The 20,582-nt window shown below is 36.7% G+C and overlaps 1 protein-coding gene across 1 annotated transcript in view; it reads left to right on the top strand.

The window, feature by feature from the left end:
• The first annotated feature begins 15,334 nt into the window (after nucleotides 1-15,334).
• The window catches only part of TTBK2 (tau tubulin kinase 2), a 384,453-nt gene continuing 379,205 nt past the window's right edge, over nucleotides 15,335-20,582 (top strand). Inside the window, exon 1 of the mRNA XM_053697795.1 lies at nucleotides 15,335-15,563. The gene's annotated coding sequence lies outside the window, so the exon portion shown is untranslated. The remainder of the gene's footprint in view (nucleotides 15,564-20,582) is intronic.

Here is a 20,582-nt window from a genome sequence, read left to right as displayed (position 1 = left end):
ATAACTTTTTACACAGAACTTACTCTGCTGAGCTGAGGAGATTGTGAGGTAAAATATCTTCCTTTTTTACATAGAGATGCTCAGGTGATATTTTCCTGTCAGCTTTTTACAGTTATACTGCATCAGTTTCAAGTGATTTAGCATTTGAGTATTATGTCCCTTTAATAGCTTATGGTTGGAATGATGCTCCCTCGAGACTGAGTTTTCCTAAGATGTTCATAGAGGGATTATCATATATGTTGCTCTGAATGATATGTTTATATGTTTGTGGGGCTACAGCGACTTAATCACTTTAATTGCTCTGTTATTCACTAAGATTACCTTAACAGTGATGTATATTTCTTCAACGCCTTAAGAAAAATTATATTAAAAAAGACAAGTAAGGTATCTCCCCTCAACCTTTCCCACTCTGTATATCAGAGTGGGTCACATCCAAAATCCCTTTTCTGTCTCCGTCCAGTGGTGACAGCAATCCCAGAGGGGAGATACAACTCATACCCCTCCCCATATTAGTTTAGTGACAATAAAGTCCTGAAGGGGCGATATATATAACTGAGTACCTTATGTGGTCAAGAGTCCATGCCTAGCTCTTGTTTCTCCTTGCAATGTTATAAATACTCTTTGTCAACCCAGCCTCAAAAGTTTATCTCTTGGCTCCATCCCCCCACTCCCCCTTTTCCCTCCCCCTTACACCTTTGAGCTTACTTCGTAAGCAAAGGAAAATAAATCCTATGGAATTTTTACTTTATATTCTTAAATATATTGATACACATGTACTGATATCTAGAATCGTAATTATACGTGACATGCTGCTGTCTTGTTACCTGGTTGTTCCATACTCTAGTCATGTCATGATCATGTATCATATTACTAAGGGTCCAAGAGTAACCCTATATAGTTTTATTTGTTCCATGACCCCTATTATACCCTCAAACCACTACATAATAATATCAGAGGTCTAAGAGTGACCGCCATTTGCTACATGAGGCGTAATTGTATCTAGTTTATCTTTATGCTTTGCATTAGGGGTAAATGATAAGTATACATTACCTCACAAACGGCGACCAAATAAATATAAAAAGAGGTTAGTTGGAGAATATATAGGTTGACTATTCATCAAGGATTATGTTTTGCAATTCACAATATTATGTTTTATTTATAATGTACAAATTGTGCACCGGTGATATGTTGTATCACTTAGATGCTTCTGTTTAGACATATGCTTATGTCAATAATTGCATTGCAATCTTACTAATGTTTCTATACTATATTACCTCAATAAAAAACTGTTTTTAAAAAAAATTTTAAAAAAATATTATTGATTGGAAGACTTTGACTGCTTTTTTTGTGCTACTCCCGTGTGGTTTAGCATTTAATTTAGAGCTCTGGGAAAGTCATATGGATTTTTGAGAGTTTTAGCATTTCAGAGGTCTAGGAGTCTTCACAATAAGAAGAATTCAAATGTATTGTTTACGTAAAAGTGATTATAACATGGTCATATTTGAAATCACTTTCCAAAAGCAGTGTTATAAAAGTTCAACTAAGACTTTTAATTTTAAGAAATCAAAATTCAATGAATTAAGAAAATCGTTAAATAAGATAAATTGGGACAAAGTATTCTCTAATAAAAATACAGGGGATAAAACGTTGTTAAATAAATATACATATCAACACATACCACATGGTTATAAAAGTAAAAGAAATAAATGCAAGCTAATGTGGCTTAGGAAAAAAATGTAGGGCATTTAAATTATTCAAAGAAAATAGTACAGACTCAACATTCTAAATATATAAGTAATGTAACAATGCATGCAAAAAAGCAATCAAATTAGACAAAATTGAAAACGAAAGATTAATTGCAAAGGATTCTACAACAACCCCTAAAAGTTTTTTAAAAGTACATAAATGGCAAAAAATATAAGAGGGACACCCTACCAAAAGAGTACACATGTTCACTTAGACTGACCGTAGGGTGAAAACTTTATCCTATATAATAAAAGGCCAAGTATGTTTGTCCGATACAGTCATGTGCAGTAGAGACTGCACGAGGACAAACATACCTGGCCTTTAGCATCTGACAGCAGAGCAGAGAGGGTGTGTGGAAACGGCAGTTGCAAGGGGCGTGGTTGGGCGAGCGGCTGTGGCGAGGGGGCATGGCTGACAGGAGTGAGGTGATGGGGCGTGGCCAGGTGGTAATGGGTTGTGTGGGCGTGTCCTGGGCATGGTTAGGTGGAGCGGCCGTGATGTGGGGGCATGGTTGGTGGGAGTGTCGTGATGGGGTGCGGCTGGATGGAAATGGGTCTGGTAGGCGTGGTTGTGAATGGGTGGGCATGGCCAGAGAGAGCGCAAAAGAGGGGGAGAGTGCAAAAGAGGGGGGAGAGAGAGAGCAAAAGAGAGGGGGGAGAGAGAGAGCTTAAAAGAAAGGGGGGAGAGGGGGAGAGAGAGAGCAAAAGAGAGGGGGGCGAGAGAGAGAGCATACAAGAGGGGGAGAGAGAGAGCAAAAGAGAGGGAGGAGAGAGAGCAAAAGAGGGTGAGAGAGAGCGCAAATGAGAGGGGGGAGAGAGAGAGCAAAAGAGAGGGGGGAGAGAACGAGTAAAAGAGAGGTGGGGAGAGAGCTAAAAGAGAGGGGGAGAGAGCCCAAAAGAGAGGGGGGAGGGAGAGAGCAAAAGAGAGGGGGAGAGAGCGAGCAAAAGAGAGGGGGGAGAGAGAGACCTCAAAAGAAAGGGGGAAGAGAGAGATCAAAAGAGAGGGGGAGAGAGAGAGCATAAGAGAGGGGGGAAGAGAGAGCAAGAGAGTGGGGAGAGAGAGCAAAAGAGAGGGGGAGAGAGAGAGCATAAGAGAGGGGGAGAGAGAGAGAGCAAAAGAGAGGGGGGAGAGAGTAAAAGAGAGGGGGGAGAGAGAGAGCTTAAAAGAATGGGGGAAGAGAGAGAGCAAGAGAGGGGAGATAGAGAGAGCAAAAGAGAGGGGGGATAGAGAGAGCAAAAGAGAGGGGGAGAGAGAGAGTGCAAAAGAGAGGGGGAAGAGAGAAAGCAAAAGAGAGGGGGAAGAGAGAGAGCAAAAGAGAGGGGGAAGAGAGAAAGCAAAAGAGAGGGGGAAGAGAGAGAGCAAAAGAGAGGGAGAGAGAGAGAGAGCAAAAGAGAGGGGGAGAGAGAGAGTGCAAAAGAGAGGGGGAAGAGAGAAAGCAAAAGAGAGGGGGAAGAGAGAGAGCAAAAGAGAGGGAGAGAGAGAGAGCGCAAAAGAGAGGGGGAGAGAGAGCTTAAAGGGATAGGAAAGTCAAAATTAAACTGGCATGAATCAGATAGAGCATGTCATTTAAAGACACTTTTAAATTCACTTATATTTTCAAATATGCTTTGTTCTCTTAGTATCCCTTGTTAAAAAATGAATACGCACATATCATACACTAGTGGGAGCTGCTGCTAATTGGCGCCTGCACACATTTGTTTCTTGTGATTGTGTGGAAAGTATAATCAAAGAATCAAAAGTATAATCTATTTAATTTCTTAATTTCTTGTGATTGGCTAAATAGATATTTTCAGCTTCCTGTCAGTAGTGCAATGCTGTCCCTTCAGCAATGGATAACAAGAGAATGAAGAAAATTTGATAATAGAATTAAATTGGAAAGTTGTTTAAAATTGTATGTTCTATCTGAATCATAAAAGAAAATGTTGGGGTTTATTAACCCTTTAAAAGAAAGGGGGAAGGAAGAGAGCAAGAGAGGGGTGAGAGAGAGCAAAAGAGAGGGGGGGAGAGCAAAAGAGAGGGGGGGAGAGAGAGCAAAAGAGAGGGGGAGAGAGAGAGCAAGGGGTTTGATCGCTGTACTACAAAAAATGGCCCGTGTACATGGGCTTTAGGACTAGTTTATTACTGCTTGGTTACACGATTTGGATTAACATGTCATACCCCCCAACTGTCCCAATTTTTGCGGGACAGTCCCAATTTTAGGGGTCTGTCCCCCTGTCCCGGGCTGCTAGCCATCTGTCCCAATTTGCCCCAGGCATTAAAAAAAAACAATTTTTTTTTATTTTTTTTTAATTCTGTTGGGCCCATACTCAGAAGCAGCTGACTTTGCTCTGACAGGGTTAGATACCTGTTAGATTCCCTGTGGAAAAGGAATGGTGTGTGGGTTAAGCAGGAGTAAGAAGACTGTATACACTCTGACCACGGGTAATGGTGACCTCTCTAACCTACCTCTGGTAGTGATGATGTCTAACCCCTGGTGATAATACTAGCTGTGTGTGTGTATCTGTATGTATAAGTTTATGCTATGTAGTGTGTGTGTGTCTGCATGTATAAATGTAAGCTATGTAGTGTGTGTGTGTATCTGCATGTATAAGTGTGTATCTGCATGTATAAGTGTATGTTATGTAGTGTGTGTGTGTCTGCATGTATAAGTGTATGCTATAAAATGTATGTGTATATGCATGTATAAGTGTATGCTGCCTGTATAAGTGTATGCTATGTAGTGTGTGTGTATCTTCGTGTGTAAGTGTATGCTATGTAGTGTGTGTGTATCTTCATGTGTAAGTGTATGCTATGTAGTGTGTGTGCATCTGCATGTGTATGCTATGTAGTGTGTGTGTATCTGCATGTATAAGTGTATACTATGTAGTGTGTGTGTGTATCTGCATGTATAAGCGTATGCTATGTAGTGTGTGTATCTGCATGTATAAGTGTATACTATGTAGTGTGTGTGTGTATCTGCATGTATAAGTGTATGCTATGTAGTGTGTGTGTATCTGCATGTGTAAGTGTATGCTATGTAGTGTGCTACTGTGCATTTTTGCTGATTTTAAAGGCCAGAATCTAGAATATTAATGGGGAATGCAGAGAGCAGTTTTAAAGAACTTATTATTAAATGTCCAATTAAGATAAAAATATTGAGCAATGTCTTTGCAAAGGCTTATTAAATACAAAGCTCACATAGCCATACCAGTGGTCTGAGCTTGTGTTTGATTTGCTGCCTGTGTATTAAAATATATGACTTTATTTAGAATTTTATTTATATTACTTTGGTCTTATGATTTTTTTTAAGCCTCGCCCACCACATTTCATTTTTTTGCCGCGGGGGGGGGGGGGGGCGCTGTCCCTCTATTGAATTTTGAAATGTTGGGAGGTATGACATGTATAGCACAGGTTGAATGCTTATATGCCTTATTTCTTATGCAAGGACGTTGTGTAACTGTTTTGAATGCCTGAATGCCCCTCGGGGTGTTAGCTACTTCTCCTCATCCGAACTGCATCTGCCTATTCTACCATGGAACAAGGAGGAGATACAGGAATTGTCAGCATTAATAAGCATAACTACTTGTAGATATGCATGACTCACTATTATGACTGTATACATAACCAATATATGAGGGAATGTATGTATACAAAAAAAATATATAAAAGAGAAAATATAGGTACGAATATATATCTCTCTACTTTAGCGCCGACTAACACCTGTGTGCCCGGAAAAAGGTGAAACCTAGCTTCCACCAGAAAAAGTAACTACAAGTGAATGGGGTAACCAGGCGCCAACTGACGGAGGCTAGGTGTAATGAGGTCACGGTAAAAGTCAACTTCGATTTTAATATAGCAAATAAAAATAAATAGTAAACAATATGTTAGGATAAAAACAATAATGGTAAAATCAATAAACAGATTGAGACTTCTTATTCATGGATCCATGAAAATACAATACAATTGATGAGATGATAGGTCTAAATGAACATAGTACAGTAGGTGGCGTACATGAATAAAAGCAATAGATACTGATTAGAGCTGAGTCTACAGGTTTGACGTTAAAAAATGAAAATAACAATAACAACTTGTGTCCAGAGAGATAAAGTGTCCTAAAAATCCCTCCATAGCAGAAGAAACAGGGATTAAAGGTTTCTACACTTTTTTAACTAGGATTGGAGCACTCCACTAGTACTCCCCCTTTTTTTTTTTAGCACCACAGCACATTTTTGTTTCATATTTTGATTCATTTTTTATTTCATATCTCGTTTCATTTTTTGGATACATTTGATTTGGAGTGTTTTTGGGACACCATTCCTGACTTATTTCAAATACACTAAGGATTGGGACTGATTTTGCTCACATTTTTTCACACATTTTTTCACACATTTTTTCACGGGATTTTTTTCGTTTTGGATTTTTTTCGTTTTGGATATTAATCTTCAATCTCAGATTACCTTTAAAATGATTTTTAGGACACTTTATCTCTCTGGACACAAGTTGTTATTGTTATTTTAATTTTTTAACGTCAAACCTGTAGACTCAGCTCTAATCAGTATCTATTGCTTTTATTCATGTACGCCACCTACTGTACTATGTTCATTTAGACCTATCACCTCTTATCATTTGTATTGTATTTTCATGGATCCATGAATAAGAAGTCTCAATCTGTTAATTGATTTTACCATTATTGTTTTTATCCTAACATATTGTTTACTATTTATTTTTATTTGCTATATTAAAATCGAAGTTGACTTTTACCGTGACCTCATTACACCTAGCCTCCGTCAGTTGGCGCCTGGTTACCCCATTCACTTGTAGTTACTTTTTCTGGTGGAAGCTAGGTTTCACCTTTTTCCGGGCACACAGGTGTTAGTCGGCGCTAAAGTAGAGAGATATATATTCGTACTATTGTTTACCTCACCTAGCACTACTTCAGCAGCCACTTTCTCATATTCACATTCCCTTCAACCATTATATCTTAAGTGATATTTATTGATTATTTTATTATTCACATATCCTATTACACATGGAGTCCTTAGCCACACTACGACAAGATGTCCTTATAGATGTGAATAAACAATCTAAAGTAATTAGTATTGAATTAGAGGAAGATGATACTGTAGATATACAGTCTATATTCAGAGATCTAGAAAAACTTCTCATTTCAGAGGTAAAGTACAAGGCCGAAATTTCCTTTTTAAAAAAGTGTCTTGAATTAGACATTATTCCGAAAGGCCTTATGACTCATAAAGAGTGCGCCTTCCCTCTATCTGATTCTATCTCCGAGAGATGGAAGACAGTCCTGATTAATACATCAAGACAACTTATTAAACTCATTATTGAATATAGAGAATCACTTACACTGGATATGGACTCGAAAATTAAAGAAAATTAGGAGATCTTATTAAATTTAGAACACTCTGGACAAGAGTCAAAAGATATATCAGATAAAAAAGATAATTTATTCAAGAAGGTAAAGAAAGTGAGGGATGAAGTAATTCAAAAAAAGACAAAAAAACTTATGAGGGAGTTAGAGAATAAAGAGACTAATACTACTGAACATGAGAATAATGACACTAGGGAAAATCAAGAAACAAACATAGGGAAGGAATTGATGAATACACAGTCTTCAGTCACATACACTAAACATAATAATCAGCAAGGGAATCACTATTTCACTGAATCTAATCAGGATTTCAATAGACACACTATTAGAAATGACCATTATGCGACTCAGAGATCTAATCAATATATACCATCTCGGAGAAACTATAACCGAGCAAATCATTTCACATATCCAACATACCAACAAAGGAGGACCTATTACGACAATAGGAGATATGATGAGAAATATCATAGAAATGATGATAAAGATAGAACCTTTAGACCCAGAGGGGAATATTCACCTGATAGAAGAAGAGATATCCAGGAAGATAGATGGGGAAACTATTATAACAGGACACCCTATCACTTAAGAAATAGGAGTGATTTTAGAAATGCATCAAGAGGATATCATGAGGGGAGAACACAACAATATAGATATAATGATGAAGAGCGAGCATATCAATATAGACATAGCGGTTTTGAGCCTAGATATGAGGATGAGAGGGATGTTCCTCCTTATAACAAACAGATAAGGAATAACAACATTCACCAAACCCCAGGAAATGGTTATAGAACGCAGCAGAATAGAGGAGGATATACTCCTCCAAGAAAAGACCCAAAGAATGAACAAGTAAGGGACGAATGGAGAATTCAACAAGGCACGAAACGGACTGAGCAAGGAGAAGGACCTCAAAGGTCGATCACCAATACCGAAATTAAATCATCTTCTTTTTTAGAATTGAACAACATACACAGCAGGGAGAAGGAGAGGATACCGAAAACACAAAGAGAAGTAAGGCCGGAAAGACCAACAACATCAACATCATAAAGAAGAAGAAAAAAATCCACCGCGGTAAGAGAGGAAGAGGAAACAAAAATAAAAATAAAAATGAGGAAATTGAAACCAACCTGAGAGCTGAAGAGAAACCAGGAGGTATTTTTAATTTAAGCTCCCATACACTCTCTAAAGATGAAACATCTGTCCTGAAATATGGCCTTTCTTTTGCTCCTACAAGGAGTTTGAATAAATTTCAAACGTTTATAAATGTAAAGGAGTTTATTCAAAAACTCTCTCTAAAGCGATTTTTTACAAAATCACCTATTGAAAGATCAATTTACACTTCACAGGGAACCACTGATGGCTACAAGCATACAGAGTTGAAGCCAAAGTCAACGTTTTATCCCACAAACAGTAAAGGAGCAGCCATTGAGTCTTTCGAAACTATAGTTTGTAAGGAGATAAGAGAGATACAGTCGGGCAAACTAAAGATAAGAAAACACAATCTTTCCAAACAACAAATAAAGACCATCAGGTCTCTGGAGGACAACCATAACTTAACGATTAAAATTGTGGACAAAGGAGGGGGAATTGTCATCATGGATAAGACAGATTACAAATTGGAGAATGCAAGGATCCTAAGTGATGAAGATACCTACCTTAGACTGCCAGGAAATCCAGTAACATCATATAGAAAGGAATTACTGACGATTTTGGATCAGGCCAAGGAACAGGGGATACTCACCAATAAAGAGTACGATTATATTAACATCGATCACCTCATAACTCCAATACTATACCACTTGCCTAAAATCCATAAATCGCTACAGAGACCACCAGGAAGACCGATTATTTCAGGCATCGGCTCCTTAAGCTCAAATCTATCAGAGTATATCGACCTGAACCTTCAAAGATATGTGAGGCAGTTACCTTCCTACCTAAAGGATTCCACACAGATATTGAACCTTCTAGATGAAATAACCTGGGAAGACGGATACATTCTAGCGACGTGCAACGTTACGTCCTTATATACATGTATCCCACACGAAGATGGTCTCAAAGCGGTGGAATTCTTTTTGGACAAAGATGTGGAACTTCAAGACGAACAAAAGTAATTTATCCTAGAAGGGATTCGATACATTCTAACTCATAACTACTTCTATGATGAAGGAAACTATTACCAACAGTTATGCGGTATGGCGATGGGGACCAGGTTCGCACCCAGTTACGCCAACCTATATATGGGTAAATGGGAAGACATCTTCTGGGAATCGTGCCCAGCTAGTGCGGACCTGGTCCTCTATCGCCGGTACATAGATGACATCATCATTATATGGAAGGGGACACAGGAAGATCTTGATTACACCATTGAGGTGATGAATAGAAGTACCACCAACCTAAGATTTACCTACACTTGGAGCAGGACCGAATTGGTCTTCTTGGATCTCAAAATCAAAATAGAACAAGGAAAAATAGAGACGTCCACTTTCTTTAAAAAAGTGGACAGCAATAATTTCATTCATAGAATGAGCTGCCACCATAAGTCTTGGAAAGATAATATCCCGACAGGGCAGCTCTTAAGAATAAAGAAAAATTGCTCCACTAACGAGAAATGGAAACAACAAGCCGAACTGATTAAGAACAAGTTCCTGGATAGAGGGTATGACGAGGATAAACTGGAACAAAAGATACAGGAAATCAGCCAAGTTGAGAGAACAGAATTGATGAAATACAAAAAGAAAGAAAAACTAACGGAAGATGATACTCTTAACATCAATATGATAACGGAATACAGTGGGAATAAAAAGATTATCGAAAACATATTCCGTAAACACTGGTCACTGTTGAAGGACGATGACATTAGAGGTGAGAAATTACCATCTAACCCATGATTCGTTTACAGGAAGACCAAGAATTTAAAGAGTAAGCTAGCTCCCAGTATACAAAAGAAGAAGAGACCAGGAGTTAAAGACGTATATGGAAACAAGATAAAAGGTTTCTTCCCTTGTCTATCATGTAAGGCTTGTAAGCATGGTACCAAATCTGCAACCTTCAGCTGTTTTCATACAAAAGAAAAATATAAGGTCTATGACCTGATCAGATGCCAGGACAGCGGGGTAATCTACAAGCTACAATGTTCCTGTGGGCTTCAATATGTAGGCCAAACGTCGAGGACCTTGAAGGATATAATCCGCGAACATCTACTTCTCATTGAGAAATTTAATATGGATACAGCCCTATACCGCCACTTCTCGACTAAACATCAAGGAAATATAAAAGACCTCTCATTTATGGGGATACAAAAAGTAACAAAATGTTGGAGAGGAGGCAATTATAACAAGAAATTGCGCATTGCTGAATCCAAATAGATTTTTAATCTAGACTGTCTGTACCCAAAAGGTCTAAATAATAAAGAAGATCTCTCACATTTGTTTAACATCATTTGATACCCTCACAAATAAGCTAGAAGTATAAGCTAAATGAGGTCAATACACAACAAGCAATCACCATACGGCTGGATAATTCTGTCATACCCATTCTATATCACCTCACTATACCTGACTCTTAACCGTTATGGGCTACCATCAAGTATCGAGATAAATATTCTCTCCTGGTGCTTGACTCTTAATCGTTATAGGTTATCATTAAATATTGCGATAACCATCTCCCACTCCCAAGATAAGAACAATTTAAGTATCACTCCTATTGAATTTCTATTAAAAACCCACATTTTTAGATCCTAGAGGATTAATACATGAAGAATTGACAATATCAAGATCTTGCCCTTCCGTCATCTCCCCTAGAACATGTATGTGTATATATATATATATATATGTGTGGTTTTGTATATACACATACATAATATCTGCCACATAATATATACAAGAAATCACTATTGGATCAGGCTCCACCCACTAATTCCAGTCTATTTAATAACCCAATGTAAATGAAGGTCTATTAAGACTACAACTAGGATATATAATGATCCCGAGTTTCGTCTATACAGTTATTCTTCTATTATTGCTGTAGAATCTATTTTTTAATACCTTGAAAATTTCACTACAATAGATCCCTCTATAGATTAGAGGTACCGCGAGGCGTTCTCGTGTATAAATAGATTCTGTCAAACACCTCAATGTCAAGGATAACATGACTATATGTGTCTGCCCAATTTAAGGGCGAATCCTCCCACTTTGTACCTTTTACCTTAAAAAACAACCTTTTAATGTAACCCCTGGGTCAGTTATACGAACCCAAAGGAAAACATATCACTAAACAAGAAATCTTTTTAAATGTTCATTAGTAAACGACTAGAAATGGCCAGTTAGACATAGAGTATACTAGAATTAAATACAGTTAAATTGGTGGTATGGTGGGATAGAAGTTCTTCCCCTAAACCCAGATTTCTATATAGACTTCTATAGGAATCTATTTATAGGAAATTAGAAAATTACATCTTCCTCTGACAGAAACACTGTCGTCCATTATAGAGATCAACTTGAGATCCACACTGTTTAGATTACACCAAAGGTTTTGTATTGATGACAGGTCAAATTTATTTTAACTTCAAACATATACATTATATATTCCATATAAGCCAAGTATCTCTCGCTAACATCTCCCGTTATTAACATATTCTATATTTAAATAGAAGATTTTTCTGACAATTTTATCCTTTTTAAAATGTATATCAGGAGATTTTTATACTCTTCTGCCATATAACATATCTAAACCGGACTAGTTCAATCACATGAAATCTAGTACTGATATAAACTGTCATCAGATTCTAGGCATTAGGTGATATACACATATATATGTAAGGAGAGTAACGTTTGGCGTAACATCACGCTTAAAAAGAAATAAAACTCACTCCCTATGACTCAAAATAAAAGGTTTTGAGTACTATTAAGTATAGGAATATATCCCCTCAGTTGATTAGATAGTAAATATAAGAATGGATCGCCCATCATACACTTGTGGGAATATCCAATTAATTGGCGACTAGAAGGTAAGGTTAAGCAAATTAGATAGCTTAGAAATCGGTATAGCAAATATTCTTAACTATCACAACTACAAGTTTCCGAGTGCTATTGTAAATAGAAACATACCCCTTATGACGACTATATATTATATGTTATGCAGATAGCTTAATAATTTGCATATCAAATATAATTTAAACAACCTAATTAAAAAACCTTGAGTGCCATTATTAACAGTAACACTAAATATAAGAAGCAATTGCAGAACAGGCATTCGCAATCACACCCAATCACCTTGTGGCTAACAGGTGACGTCACAACCAATTGGATAGCCCAAAAATCGGCATATTAAAAATAAGCACAAATTCGGATGTTTTACTTAAATAACAGAATAAATTATAAGAGTTTCCTACTACGTTGATTATAGAAAGCATGTCTGTAAACTAAATTGCAAAATTTGATATGAGCCGCAACTATCGGCAACCATCCCAACCGGAAGTGACGTCACCAATAACGGAGGCTAAGCTTGGTTACAATTTCGGATATAACTTCAGGTTTGAGATATTAAATCATTTTGAAATTTTTTTATAATTGATAATATCACTACATGGTAGTGTTTTAGAAAAGGGATCTTAATAAAGAAATAAAGTTACATCCAGTGGAGAAACCGGAAGTATTGGAATACCAAACATCCGGTCAACTAGATGAGACGGCTATAAAAGGCCGATAGTACATACTAAAAACCAGTCTTGATAAAGGCCTAGAGGGGCCGAAACGCGTAGACTGGTAAGCCTATTTCTATTGGAGCTATTATTTATGAACTTGCTACACATTGTTTGTATTTCTTTTCTCCACAGGTATTTTTTACACATTTTTTAGTTTTTTTCACGTTTGTTTCCCTACCTTGTGAATCACCCCTCTATAGCAGAAGAAACAGGGATTAAAGGTTTCTACACTTTTTTAACTAGGATTGGAGCACTCCACTAGTACTCCCCCTTTTTTTTTTAGCACCACAGCACATTTTTGTTTCATATTTTGATTCATTTTTTATTTCATATCTCGTTTCATTTTTTGGATACATTTGATTTGGAGTGTTTTTGGGACACCATTCCTGACTTATTTCAAATACACTAAGGATTGGGACTGATTTTGCTCACATTTTGTCACACATTTTTTCACGGGATTTTTTTCGTTTTGGATTTTTTTCGTTTTGGATATTAATCTTCAATCTCAGATTACCTTTAAAAGGATTTTTAGGACACTTTAGCTCTCTGGATACAAGTTGTTATTGTTATTTTCATTTTTTAACGTCAAACCTGTAGACTCAGCTCTAATCAGTATCTATTGCTTTTATTCATGTACGCCACCTACTGTACTATGTTCATTTAGACCTATCATCTCTTATCATTTGTATTGTATTTTCATGGATCCATGAATAAGAAGTCTCAATATGTTTATTGATTTTACCATTATTGTTTTTATCCTAACATATTGTTTACTATTTATTTTTATTTGCTATATTAAAATCGAAGTTGACTTTTACCGTGACCTCATTACACCTAGCCTCCGTCAGTTGGCGCCTGGTTACCCCATTCACTTGTAGAAAATATAGGTACATTAAAATGTGTGAAGGTTAGCATGATTAACAGTGACAGGAAGAAGGCTGAGGTACTAAACCAGTTATTTTCTTCAGTATACACAAGAGAGCAACCAATGGGAGATACTTTAAAACAAACTACAAGCCCATACAATTAACTGGGTTATCGCTAGAGGATTATCAGGAAAAAGCTGGATAATTTTAAGATAAGTAAAACTCTAGGTCCAGATGGAATGCACCCAAGGGTTTTTACGGGAATTTAGCACTTGTACAGCCAAACCTCTACTCTTAAAGGGATTGCGTCAAAATTAAACTTTCATGATTCAGATAGAGAGCATACAATTTTTATTTGTTCTCTTGGTATCTTTATTTGAGGAAGCAAGAATTTAAGGTTAGGAGGCAGCGCTTTTTTGGTTCAGCACCTGGGTAGTTCTTGCTGATTGGTGTCTAAACGTAGCCATTTTGATGTGGGGCCACTTTTTAAAAAAGGAAACAGGGCTAATCCAGGAAGCTATAGACCAGTTAGTCTGACATCAGTAGTGGGGAAGATATTTGAAGGGATTATAATAAAGGATTACTATAAATTGATGGTTATGTTTGTTAACACGATTATGAGTTCAAATCAGTATGGTTTTAAGAGAAATAGATGTTGTCAAACTAATTTGATTCTAATGAGAATGAAAAATATAGCTATATATATATATATATATATATATATATATATATATATATATATATATATATATATACAGACATCCCAACCTGCAAAAACTCATTTCAGGGTGGTGGCTTCACCCGCTACTGCACCCCCCCTCCCTCCCAGTTATATATTGTACACCTTGAAACCCTAAATAAGATAGAGACTTATCATTAAAGTAGCTTCCCACTAAAGTCACATTTTTTTTTTAAAAAGTAGCTTTATTGCACAACCACATACAACAAACCTATTTTTCAGTGATTGTACTCTTGTTGAATGCTTAAATATTTTAGAATACAAAGTTTAATTACGTGCAGTAAATAAGGTAGTATCTGTGTTTTAATTTTATTAAAATCAGTGGGGGCTTTTTGGTTACTGATGCATGCTCATTGCTTTGAGGGTTCTATAAGGTCACAGCAACTAAAGGCATTCCTTAAAGAAACACTTTTCCGGATTTGTCACATTGGATAATGGTACTTGGAGTTACAGGCCAGCCAGGAGATTGGATTCCATTTGCTGGCATCAGGGAGTCGCTATTACAATCAGGGAGACTCCCTGAACTTCTGGGAGAGTTGGGATGTCTGATATTATATGCATCCTTTTGCCTACTATTGCTCGCTCACAGTTCAATACAGAACTACAGTCCCCAAAGTTCTTTGCAAATTCAACTCATGCGCAGTTGAATTGTGACGCTTCTCCCAGGTAACCGCACTGTCTCTAGAACCTCAGACATTAGATGGGAGTGGTGCAGGCGGAACTTAGAGGAATTTTGCATAACCCGTCCCTTTAGAGATTATTGACATACAGTTCCCGCCCAGTGGTCATCAGTCCTGACCAATAAACTGAAAGATAATCGTCTCAGGGGAAGAACTATGCTTTGAATGGGCGGGGTTATGTCTAGCAAGCTTGGTCGATCGTTGTATTACGAAGGTTTCTTGTGACGTCCCTGGTGCTGCAGTGATGGAGATAGGGGGGAGCGGCCGGTGACAGGGCTGTTAGGTGACAAGGGCGAGGGGTACGTGGGTAACGTACAATCAGGCATCGGTATGGGCTGGCTTCCAACTGGGTTGTTTGCGGGTGGATAGAAGAGAACTCAATATCCCATTTGGTTAAAAGGATAGCTCCGCCCAGTGTTCGGTATACACGGCATGTCATCCCTAGGCTCCCGGTATCACTGAGGTAAGGGGGGGGCACTGTCACTAGAGGCATTTATGGGTCCCTGTGCCAAAGAATTGCGTGTGATAGGATTTGGCAGATTGTGTGGCACATGATTTATAAGACAACATAGTGATATTGTGTGTGTGTATATATAGGTATACCGCTATTGTTTTTTTTCTTCTTCTTCCAAAACACTACAAAGCAATGGGTGTATTTAATGTTTTAAACACGTACATTTAAATCTATACGTTTGTGTATTATGTAGGTATAATTACAACTTAATACACTATATGTATGTGTATGTATATATATATATATATATATATATATATATATATATATATGTGTGTGTGTATATATAAGTATGTAATAAGCTGTAATATTTGCTGTACCCACACTGTTAAAGAACCTTCTAATTTATCTTTTTGCTTTTTTTTAAATTATTATTATTATTATTATTATTATTATTATTATGTGTATTCTTCTATTGGTAATATGTGGTTTATTTAATCTGGTGAGGAATTCCCCCTTCTGTTTTATTTTCCCCATAATTGCTGTATTAAGGGACCCCTACTGAGAAAGAAAATCCCCAAATCCCTATAGGAAGACACCTAGTCATTCACTGCTAAGCAAACAAATGACTGTAAACCTGAGTACCTTTAGTGTACTCTTACCAATTTTAGTTTATGGAAATGCACATATAAATGACTACGTCTTTAAAAAAAACCAATGATTCACCCAATAACCACAAAATAATGATATAAATACAATATTGCAGTGAAAACAAGTATATGATTATTGCTGTGTCATTTTATTGTAAATGATCTTGTCTATTTTGTGTAATTATAGCTAGTCATATAATCTTTATGTGTATATTTGTGTATAGTAGCAATACCATCACTTCTATAATGTGCTGGAATACGTCTGTTTGTATACATAAAGTGACGCCAGTGGCTGCTCCTTGTGATTGCACCATGTTCATTTCATGATGCCTTTGTCTATCTGTATTCTTTTGTGACCTTTAAAATCTGTACATTTATTTTATGCAGACATTAATTTGTACTGTTTCAATCTTTGATGTAAGGTACCTTCCTTTTAAATAATAATGAGATATTAGTAGAATGGTGCATATATAAATGAGTGGGGAAATGACATATTGTATTTTTAGTACTATGATTATGAATGGCTGTTTTAGTATCTGAATGCAGATCTAACAGGCCGCTACCAGATCCGTGGAGCCTTCTGCATCCTTAAGTGCTGCAGAGGCTTGCAATTTATTTCATAGTAATCCCCTCCTCATTGCAGGATGTCATTAACCCTTTTAATGCCAGAGTTCTACAGATCTTTGAGGAATATTAAAAGTTAACCAGAGATAAAGGCTACAGATCTAAGCAGATTTATGTGGGAATGTTGCAGTCATCCACAATTTTTTGGTATTGTTTGGACAAAGTATGGAGGACAAAGATTTTTTTTAAACAGCTAACCTTCAGGGTGTGTGCAGGTTGGTAACACACTTTCTTTTTACCAGGATTAAGCTACAGAAAGCAACTATTATGTTTCCCTATGTGAAATGAAAATTGCTTTAATATTTTCAGAATAAGTGAATCTAATAAAACAAATCTAAGTGTATAAAAAGCAATCCCAGATGTCAGATGCCCACTATTGACATACTGACCATGTTTTTAACTAATTATGTGAAATGATAAAAAAAAAAAAATGTTGGTATAAAAATAAATTTGTTGGTCATAATACTGTGGGGAAACTACACAAGTTTATATTTAACAACTCTGTTATTTTACTTATGATCAGTACTGTTTTCTTTCTGTACAAATGCTCTCTGTTAAAACAGTATATTTCATATGTGCCTGGGTTTACTATATAGTGTGCCATGGGAAATGCCAGGCAGTGTCAGAGAATTGGTACTGGAGATGATGCACAAACTGAGAGAGAGATGGTGAATATGTTTTACAAAATAAAAAAACTTTACTAAACTGTCAATGATAGAAAAATATCTAAAATGTTATTACCATATTAGAATTATTATTTAATTTCTGTTATTGAAACACAATATGCCCTTTGTTGTCACAAGAGTTTGAAATAGTGTCCCACATCAGAGGCTTGAGGTCTGATGATCAGAATGTGTAAAATAAGCCAAGTATTCAGCCCTACAAAATATATTACTTAACATTTTAGGTTGTATAGATTTTATATTGAGTACAAATGAAATAATCAGTATGTTTGTATGAGCAGAACAGCAGTGCTAGGAGGCATGAGTCAGATCTCTGCAAGATAACACATTTGTGAAAGTCAGACCACTGTGTTTTATCTAATATAAATATCTACCCACATCATGAGCGTTTAATTTGCAGACTGATATAGAACAGTTGCAGTTGTGCATGGTGTTTAGATCAGATCACAGCAACTGAGTACTTTATACACTTTCTTCCAAATAATTATTTATTTTGATAGATTTTCACATTCATAAACATACAAGCAGTTGTACGGTGATGATAACATTTTAGTGTCAAACAACATTTCCTCAGATATTAGGCACTAGATCTGTCTATTAGTGTATGATTGTTCATACGTTATGCATTTTATAATCTGTTATTTTTGGGTTCTCTAATGTTTAAGCGACATATGGCCCTACTGTTTAGCTTCTTACAATCCCAATTGTTTTTACTTAAAGGGACATGAAACCCAACATTTTTTTTCAGGAATCAGATAGAACATACAAATTTTTAAATTTACTTCTGTTATCAAATTGTATTTGTTCTCTTGGTATCCTTTGTTGAAAAGCAGGGACTTAAGCTTAGGCATGTTAACGTGCAAAAAAAAAAATCTTTTGTAATTCAGACAGCATACAATGTAAAAAAAAGTTTCCTATTTACTTCTGTTATCAAATTTGCTTTGTTCCCTTGGTATTTTATGTTGAAGAGATACCTAGGTAGGCGTCGGGGGCAGTGCTGCTATCTAGTACTCTTGTGAATGGATAACAGTCTTGTAAAGCTGCAGCCGTGAAGGGCGCCATTTATCAAGCTCTCCGCCCATCTATGACTGCAGGTTCTCTTGTATTTATCTGCTTCCTACACTCTTCTCAACCACTTAGGTGGAGACTTTCAATTTCCCCGGTCTCGTCCAACCGAGGAGATTGACAGCTCCTGCCTGCGCATGATTGGCTGTGTGCGGGGTCATTGCATGCAAGGGCAAAATAGTGCTCGCGTGAAATCTTTATTTCCGCCAGCGGAATTCTGTCCTCCAGAGGCGAGCTGCGGCTCAAAGGGGCACATATGTCCGCCCCTGTCCTCCATAGCTTGATAAATCGAGCCCATAGTGCTCCAGACACATGCACGCTACTGAGTTTACATCCCTGCTTTTCAATAAAATATACCAAGAGAAAAAAAAATTGATAATAGAAGTAAATTAAAAAGTTGTTTAAAATTGCATGCTCTACCTAAATCATAAAAGAAACATTTTGGTTTCAGGTCCCTTTTAAAGCTCTTTGCTTGCCAGGATTGAGCCAGTAGCTTGGTTAGTATGAGAGTTTATTACATCCCTTTAATAAAACAGATCTTATAGTTAAAGGAACATGAAATCAAAACATTTTTCTTTCATGATTCAGATAGAGCATATCATTTTAAACAACTTTCCAATTTACTTCTATTATCAAATTTGCTTCATTCTCTTGGTATCCTTTGTTGAAAAGCATATCTAGATAGGCTCAGGAGCTTGGAGCTAGCTGCTGATAGGTGACTGAACTTGTATGCCCATTTTCATTGGCTTACAAATGTGTTCATCTAGCTCCCAGGAGTGCATTGCTGCTTCTTCAATAACAGATGCTAAGAGAATGAAGCAAAATTGATAAAATAAGTAAATTGGAAAGTTGTTTAAAGATATATAATCTAACTGAATCATGGAAGAAACATTTTGGGTTAAATGTCCCTTTAATCAGTGATTCAGTAATTATGAGTACTACACTGAAACTTGGTTAGTGTTAATAAATGTTATTTTGATAGTAATACTTTTCAATAGTGTTTTTTTTATACTTACACAAGCACAAAATGTCTTTAACACACTAATTGCCAGTTTATGTACACACACAGTGATTTAAAGTGAATGTAAAGTCACCCCTATTGCTTAATGCAATATTGTTAAGCTATTCAAATAAGGGGGAGTTTAATTCATCGATTTTTAACAAGCTTAGCAATAAATCCAAAATTATACTTTTTAAACTCTATTTTTATGCCGCGCTGCCTCCGCCCGCCATGTTGTCCCTCATTATTGGAATGAATGACAGCTACTCTAGCTAATCCACGTTTCCCCCCCAGGGGGTTCAAACCCTTTTTCGATATGTCATGCGCTTCTTCAGCGCATGCGTTTGAAAATGTTATCCTATACCAGAAGCAATGCGTGTTCATAGAACGCGCATGCGCTTCTGCAAAAAATTATATGTGAGCAATTATTTAGGCTAAAGAGCAAAGATGGGTGTAATTCATGTTTCGTTTGAATTAATGAATTTAATAATTGATGGGTATCTGGTTTTATGATCGAGATTAGGCATGAATGAGGAGGCATCACTGAAATTATGCGCATGCTCAGAAAAAAAAGCTGAATGGGTGCGCGCTTCACACATACGCATAGAGCGGTTGGGACTGCTCTATACGTCACATGTGAAGAACAAGGAAGTGCCGGGTGGGAGGAGGAAGATAGAAAGTGGAAAAAAGTAAGTAATTCAAATATATAAACAATCTTAATTTTTCTAAAAAAATAAACATAGCAGTTATGATACAGATGGGTAAAACAGTAATTAGGAGGCAGCTGATGTAAAAAAATGTACATTCACTTTAACCCCTTGATATCTGTGTATATTTCTGTGCAAGGCTAGTGAGCAGATGCAGGAATTCTCAAATAAAATACAAATATTTATCAATTGTATTTCATTAATAAACTTTAAATTAGAAATGTTTTTTAAAAGATCTAAACGATCTGCTTGGTAATGTTATGCTGTGAATGTGAACCATGTGTGTTATCCTGCAGGAC

This window comes from Bombina bombina, chromosome 1 (genome assembly GCF_027579735.1).
Source record: "Bombina bombina isolate aBomBom1 chromosome 1, aBomBom1.pri, whole genome shotgun sequence".
Classification (NCBI taxonomy): Eukaryota; Metazoa; Chordata; class Amphibia; order Anura; family Bombinatoridae; genus Bombina; species Bombina bombina.
Note: the sequence above shows the minus strand (reverse complement) of the source record. Positions and strands in the feature narration are given on the sequence as shown.